This window comes from Salvelinus sp. IW2-2015, unplaced genomic scaffold (assembly GCF_002910315.2).
Source record: "Salvelinus sp. IW2-2015 unplaced genomic scaffold, ASM291031v2 Un_scaffold9295, whole genome shotgun sequence".
Lineage (NCBI taxonomy): Eukaryota > Metazoa > Chordata > Actinopteri > Salmoniformes > Salmonidae > Salvelinus > Salvelinus sp. IW2-2015.
The window spans coordinates 1-7,967 of record NW_019950554.1 but is presented as its reverse complement, the minus strand read 5'-3'; the positions used below and the strand labels follow the sequence as shown (position 1 = coordinate 7,967).

Below are 7,967 nucleotides of genomic sequence, written 5' to 3'. Positions count from 1 at the left end.
TCAGCTATATACACAGGCAGCTATAGTCAAGGGAATACCAACACACAGCTATATACACACAGCAATAGTCAAGGGAAACAACACAACAGCTATATACACATCAGCTAATATACACACAGCATAGACAAGGATAACAAACACAACCTATATAGCACACAGCAAGAGTCAGGAATACAACACACAGCTATTACACACAGAAGTCAAGGAATACAACACACAGCTATATACCACAGCATCAGTCAGGAATACAACACAGTATGCTGTGTGTATATAGCTGTGTGTTGTATTCCTTGACTATGCTGTGTGTGTATATAGCTGTGTGTTGTATTCCTTGACTATGCTGTGTGTATAGCTGTGTGTTGTATTCCTTGACTATGCTGTGTGTATATAGCTGTGTGTATATAGCTGTGTGTGTATAGCTGTGTGTTGTATTCCTTGACTATGCTGTGTGTATATAGCTGTGTGTTGTATTCCTTGACTCTGCTGTGCTAGTTATGGCTCTCCAGGGGTGGAGTTTACAGGACTACACAGAGACACTGCAGCCGTAGCGCAGATACACTTCCTCCAAGGACAGGTAAGACTGTTAGGTCACTTCCTGTAGGACGGGTGAGACTGTAAGGCCACTTCCTGTAGGACGGGTGAGACTGTTAGGTCACTTCCTCCAAGGACGGGTAAAACTGTAAGGTAACTTCTTGTAGGATGGGAAAGACTGTAAGGTCACTTCCTGTACAGATATGCTTAGACGAGGAGGTCCTCGGTGACAGTTTTGTTCCCATTTGAGAGATCTGGGATCTCTCCAGAATTTCAGCCAGTATTTAGGTCAGGGAATGGGCCACTAGCGGCCGGTAGGCTGCCTTGAGTTCCTCTGTGGAGATGGGAGAACCTTCCAGAAGGACAACCTCAGCCAGTATTTAGGTCAGGGGGTGGGGCCACTAGCGGCCGGCAGGCTGCCTTGAGTTCCTCTGTGGAGATGGGAGAACCTTCCAGAAGGACAACCTCAGACAGTATTTAGGTCAGGGGGAGGGGCCACTAGGACCATCTCAGCCAGTATTTAGGTCAGGGGGAGGGGCCACTAGGACCATCTCAGCCAGTATTTAGGTCAGGGGGAGGGGCCACTAGGACAACCTCAGCCAGTATTTAGGTCAGGGGCCACTAGCGGCCGGCAGGCTGCCCTGAGTTCCTCTGTGGAGATGGGAGAACCTTCCAGAAGGACAACCTCTTTCAGTATGCCCGCGGATCAATTTACTTTGAAACAAAATGTTCTCTCCGCCTCCAGGACGGGGGCCAGTAGAATGTTTTGCCCTCGAGGTGGGAGGGGCCCAACCAGGACGGGGGCCAGTAGAATGTTTCCCCTCGAGGTGGGAGGGGCCCAACCAGATCTTAGTGCCTCCAGGACGGGGGCCAGTAGAATGTTTCCCCTCGAGGTGGGAGGGGCCAACCAGGACGGGGGCCAGTAGAATGTTTTTCCCGAGGTGGGAGGGACCAACCAGGACGGGGGCCAGTAGAATGTTTCCCCTCGAGGTGGGAGAGGGGACCAAAACCAGGATGGGGGCAGTAGAATGTTTCCCCTCGAGGTGGAGGGGACAACCAGGACGGGGGCCAGTAGAATGTTTCCCCTCGAGGTGGAGGGCCAACCAGGACGGGGGCCAGTAAGAATGTTTTGCCTCTAGGTGGGAGGGGAACCAACCAGGACGGGGCCAGTAGAATGTTTCCCCTCGAGGTGGGAGGGGACCAACCAGGACGGGGCCAGTAGAATGTTTCCCCTCGAGGTGGGAGGGGCCCAACCAGGACGGGGGCCATAGAATAGTTTTGCCTCTAGGTGGGAGGGGACCAACCAGGACGGGGCCAGTAGAATGTTTCCCCTCGAGGTGGGAGGGGACCAACCAGGACGGGGGCCAGTAGGAATGTTTCCCTCGAGGTGGAGGGGACCAACCAGGACGGGGGCCAGTAGAAGTCCCGTGTGGCTCAGTTGGTTAGAGCATGGCGCTTGCAACGCAGGGTTGTGGGTTCATTCCCCACAGGGGGACCAGGATGAATATGTATGAACTTTCCAATTTGTAAGTCGCTCTGGATAAGAGCGTTGCTAAATGACTATAATTAATGTAAATGTAATGTTTCCCCTCGAGGTGGGAGGGGCCCAACCAGATCTTAGTGCCTCCAAAGGCTACTGGTGTAATGCGTTTACTCCCTCCACATTTTAACGTTTTCTAAAATGCTTTATTTTGCATGACAATATGCAATGATTTGTCCAATTGTTCATGAAAATGCGCTGAGTGGAAAAAGTGTGTTTGCGTGGCTTGATTGATCCATATTATGTGGTATTTGTATTTAATAGGGATCCCCATTAGTTTCTGTCCCAGGCAGCACTACTCTTCCTGGGGTTTATTATGGATCCCCATTAGTTTCTGTCCCAGGCAGCAGCTACTCTTCCTGGGGTTTATTATGGATCCCCATTAGTTCCTGCCAAGGCAGCAGCTACTCTTCCTGGGGTTTATTAGGATCCACATCTAGCTGTTACCAAGGCAGCAGCTACTCTTCCTGGGGTTTATTTATGGATCCCATTAGTTCCTGTCAAGGCAGCAGCTTACTCTTCCTGGGGTTTATTATGGATCCATTAGTTCCTGCCAAGGCAGCAGCTACTCTTCCTGGGGTTTATTATGGATCCCCATTAGTTCCTGTCCAAGGCAGCAGCTACTCTTCCTGGGGTTATTATGGACCCCATTAGTTCCTGTCCAGGCAGCGCTACTTCTTCCTGGGTTTATTATGGATACACATTAGTTCCTGTCCCAGGCAGCAGCTCTCTTCCTGGGGTTTATTATGGGATCCCCATTAGTTCCTGTCCAGGCAGCAGTACTCTTCCTGGGGTTTATTATGGATCCCCATTAGTTCCTGCCAAGGCAGCAGCTACTCTTCCTGGCGTTTATTATGGACCCATTAGTTCTGCCATGGCAGCAGCTACTCTTCCTGGGGTTTATTATGGATCCACATTAGCTGTTACCAAGGGAGCAGCTACTCTTCCTGGGGTTTATTAGGGATCCCATTAGTTCCTGCCAAGGCAGCAGCTACTCTTCCTGGGGTTTATTATGGATCCCCATTAGTTCCTGCCAAGACACAGCTACTCTTCCTGGGGTTTATTATTGATCCCCATTCGTTCCTGCCAAGGCAGCAGCTACTCTTCCTGGGGTTTATTATGGATCCACATTAGCTGTTAACCAAGGCAGCAGCTACTCTTTCTGGGGTTTTTTGGATCCCATTAGTTCCTGTCAAGGCAGCAGCTACTCTTCCTGGGTTTATTATGGATCCCCATTAGTTCTGCCATGGCAGCAGCTACTCTTCCTGGGGTTTTATTATGGATCCCCATTAGCTTGTTACCAAGGGAGCAGCTACTCTTCCTGGGTTTTATTATGGATCCCCATTAGTTCCTGCCAAGGCACCAGCTACTCTTCCTGGGTTTATAGGATCCCCATTAGTTTCCTGCCAAACATCAGCTACTCTTCCTGGGGTTTATATGGATCCCCATTCGGTTTCCTGCCAAGGCAGCAGCTACTCTTCCTGGGGTTTATTATGGATCCCCATTAGCTGTTACCAAGGGAGCAGCTACTCTTCCTGGGGTTTATTATGGATCCACATAGCTGTTACAAGGCAGCAGCTACTCTTCCTGGGTTATTATGGATCCCCATTAGTTCCTGTCAAGCAGCAGCACTACTTTCCTGGGGTTTATTATGGATCCCCATTAGCTGTTACCAAGGGAGCAGCTACTCTTCCTGGGGTTTATTATGGATTCCCATTAGCTGTTACCAAGGCAGCAGCTACTCTTCCTGGGGTTTATTATGGAACCCCATTGTTCCTGTCTAGGCAGCAGTACTCTTCCTGGGGTTTATTATGGATCCCCATTAGTTTCCTGTCCCAGGCAGCAGCCTACTTCTTCCTGGGGTTATTATGGATCCCAATTTAGTTCCTGCCAAGGCAGCAGCTACACTTCCTGGGGTTTTATTATGGATCCCCATTAGTTCCTGCCAAGGCAGCAGCTACTCTTCCTGGGGTTTATTATGGATCCCCATTAGTTCTGCCCCAGGCAGCAGGCTACTCTTCCTGGGGTTTATATAGGATCCCCATTAGTTTCCTGTCCCAGCAGCAGCTACTCTTCCTGGGGTTTATTATGGATCCCCATTAGTTCCTGTCCCAGGCAGCAGCTACTCTTCCTGGGGTTTATTATGGATCCCCATTAGTTCCTGTCCAGGCAGCAGCTACTCTTCTGGGGTTTATTATGGATCCCATTAGTTCCTGCCAAGGCAGCAGCTACTCTTCCTGGGGTTTTATTATGGATCCCCATTAGTTTCCTGTCCCAGGCAGCAGCTACTCTTCCTGGGGTTTATTATGGATCCCCATTAGTTCCTGTCCCAGGAGCAGCTACTCTTCCTGGGGTTTATTATGGATCCCCATTAGTTCCTGTCCCCATCGAAGTTGTCCATTCCTGGTTTTAGGTGCTAGACTTATTTTATTTACAAATTCACCATCAGCCCTTCTTCCTGTCTGTGACGTCATCCTGGTGTTGTGCTCCGTGATAGGGCCGTCTGTTGTCGCTGCTTGATGACAACACGCTGCAACCTGTGGGAGCTGGGCGGAGCTTCCGGGACAGGGGAGAGGCTAAGAGAGAGGGCGTGGTCTACCTGGAAGAAAAACGCAACTCAGTCTCCTGGGACGACCTGGACTAGAGAGCTGCAGGTTACAACACACACACACACACAAACACAACACACACAACACACACACACACACACACACACACACACACACACACACAGTGAGACACCTGGAACACAGACATACACAGAGACATACATGAATGTGGTGTTATAATGTGTGTGTTATAATGTGTGTGTGTGTTATAGTGTGTGTTATAATGTGTGTGTTGTTATAATGTGTGTGGTTGTGTTATAATGTGGGGTTTTAATAATGTGTTATAATGTGTGGTGTTATAATGGTGGGTGTTATAATGGTGTATTGGTTATAATGTGTGGGTGTATAATGTGTTATAATGTGTTATAATTGTGGTGTTATATGGTGTGTGTATAATGTGTGGGTTATAATGTGTGGGTGTTATAATGTGTTGTGGGTTTATAATGTGTTTAATGTTGGGTGTTATAATGTGTTATAATGTGTGGTGTGTGTTATAATGTGTTATAGTGTGTGTGTTATAATAGTGTGGGTGTGTGGTGTGTGTTATAAAATGTGTGATGTGTTTATATGTGTGGGTGTTTAATGTGGGTGTATTAGTGTGTGTGTTATAATGTGTTATAATGTGTGGTGTTTATAATTGTTATAATGTGTTATAATGTGTGTAATGTGTTAATAATGTGTTATGTGTTATAGTGTGTGGGTGTTATAATGTGTTATAAATGTGTGGGTATTATAATGTGTTATAATGTGTTATGTGTTATAATGGTTTATAATGTGTGGGTGTTATAATGTGGGTGTGTGTTATAATGTGTGGGTGTTATAATGTGTTATATGTGTGTGATGTGTTATAATGTGTGTGTGTTATAATGTGTGGGTGTGTTGTGTGTTATAAAATGTGTGATGTGTTATAATGTGTTATAATGTGTGGGTGTTATAATGTGGGTGTTATAGTGTGTGTGTGTGTGTGTATAATGTGTTTATAATGTTGTGTGATGTGTAATAATGTGTGGGTGTTTAATGTGTTATAATGTGTTATAATGTGTGGGTGTTATAATGGTGTTATAATGTGTGTGTCTCCAGTGCGAGCCGTGTGACGGTTTCTGCTGTTGCTGAGGTCATGTGACCTGCTGTGTGTCGGCACCGAGGGAGGGGGCATACACTTCCTGGATCTGCCACGCCTCTCGTTGAGGGACAACCAATCACTCCTGCTGACCAGGTGATGCAGAGGTGAGTGACAGCTGCTTCAGCCAGTGGGAGGAGGTATGTGGTTCTAGAATGGGTTGGGTTCTAGAATGGTTTGGTTCAGAATGGGTTGGGTTCTCCAGTGTTCCATCCTGCTCAGCTGAGAGGAGATGTGTCCACAGGTGTGTATCTATGTTGTGTGTACACTTCCACTGCGCCTGTTGTCATGGTCGTTAGGGGGACGGGCCCCTGTTGTCATGGGTCGATAGGAGGGAAGGGCCTCCTGTTGTGATGGTCGTTAGGGAGGAAGGGCCTCCTGTTGTCATGGTCGATAGAGGGAAGGCATCCTGTTGTCATGGTCGTTAAGGGGAAGGGCCTCCTGTTGTCAATGGTCGATAGGAGGGAAGGGCCTCCTGTTGTGATGGTCGTTAGGGGGGAAGGGCCTCCTGTTGTCATGTCGTTAGGGGGAAGGGCCTCCTGTTGTCATGGTTGTTAGGGGGAAGGGCCTCCTGTTGTTCATGGTCGTTAGGGGGAAGGCCCTCCTGCTGTTGTCATGGTCGTTAGGGGGAAGGGGCCTCCTGCTGTTGTCATGGTCGTTAGGGAAGGGCCTCCTGTTGTCATGGTCGATAGGGGGAGGGCCTCCTGTTGTGATGGTCGTTAGGGGGAAGGCCTCCTGTTGTCATGGTCGTTAGGGGGAAGGGCCTCCTGCTGTTGTCATGGTCGTTAGGGGGAAGGGCCTCCTGCTGTTGTCATGGTCGTTAGGGGAAGGGCCTCCTGCTGTTGTCATGGTCGTGTGGGGAAGGGCCTCCTGTTTGTCATGGTCGATAGGAGGAAGGGCATCTGTTGTCATGGTCGTTAGGGGGAAGGGCCTCCTGTTGTCATGGTCGTTAGGGGGAAGGGCCTCCTTGCTGTTGTCATGGTCGTTAGGGGGAAGGGCTCCTGTTGTCATGGTCGTTAGGGGGAAGGGCCTCCTGTTGTCATGGTCGATAGGGGGGGAAGGGCCTCCTGTTGTGATGGTCGTTAGGGGAAGGGCCTCTGTTGTCATGGTCGTTAGGGGGAAGGCTCCTGCGTTGTCATGGTCGTTAGGGGAAGGGCCTCCTGCTGTTGTCATGGTCGTTAGGGAAGGGCTCCTGCTGCTGTCATGGTTAGGGGGAAGGGCTCCTGCTGTTTCATGGTCGTAGGGGGAAGGGCCTCCTGCTGTTGTCATGTCGATAGGGGAAGGGCCTCCTGCTGTTGTCATGGTCGATAGGGGGAAGGGCCTCCTGCTGTTGTCATGGTCGATAGGGGAAGGCCTCCTGCTGTTGTCATGGTCGATAGGGGGAGGCCTCTGCTGTTGTCATGGTCGATAGGGGAAGGGCTCCTGCTGTTGTCATGGTCGATAGGGGGAAGGGCCTCCTAGCTGTCGTATGGTCGATAGGGGAAGGGCCTCCTGCTGTTGTCATGGTCGATAGGGGGAAGGGCCTCCTGCGCTGTCCTCATGGTCGTTAGGGGAAGGCTTCCTGTTGTCGTCATGGTCGTTAGGGGAAGGGCCTCCTGTGTCGTCATGGTCGTTAGGGGAAAGGGCCTCCTGTTGTCGTCATGGTCGTTAGGGGAAGGGCCTCCTGTTGTTCGTCATGGTCGTTAGGGGGAAGGGCTCCTGTTGTCATGGTTGTTAGGGGGAAGAGCCTCCTGCTGTCATGGTTGTTAGGGGGAAGAGCCTTGACTCGGTGCTAACAAGGCTCAACGTCACAATAAGAGAGGGGGGTGGAGGTTGAGGGATGGGACAGGGAGGGAGGGGTGGAGGGTGAGATACGGGGAGATGGAGAGACACAATGAAATGCTTTGTGGGTAATGTTTGTGGTTCGGTGGTTCTGGCGACCATCCTTTCTGCTGGACTGGCCCTCCTCAGTCACTGTGTGGAGGGGGGGGGGTCAATCCCACTCTGGGGGGTGAAATCCTATCAGTCTCTGTGTGGAGGGGGGGGTCAATCCCACTCTGGGGGGATGAGACATCCATAGTCTCTGTGTGGGAGGGGGGGGGGTCAATCCCACTCTGGGGGTGAGATCCTATCAGTCACTGTGTGGAGGGGTGTCCAATCCACTCTGGGGGGTGAGATTCCTATCATA

At 50.1% G+C, this 7,967-nt stretch overlaps 1 long non-coding RNA gene across 1 annotated transcript; it reads left to right on the top strand.

Moving 5' to 3' along the window:
- Positions 1-262: 262 nt before the first annotated feature.
- Positions 263-6,067, top strand: LOC112079738 (uncharacterized). Its single transcript, XR_002896038.2, has 3 exons — positions 263-574; positions 4,569-4,725; positions 5,761-6,067. It is a non-coding gene; the product is annotated as an uncharacterized lncRNA (long non-coding RNA).
- Positions 6,068-7,967: the final 1,900 nt, after the last annotated feature.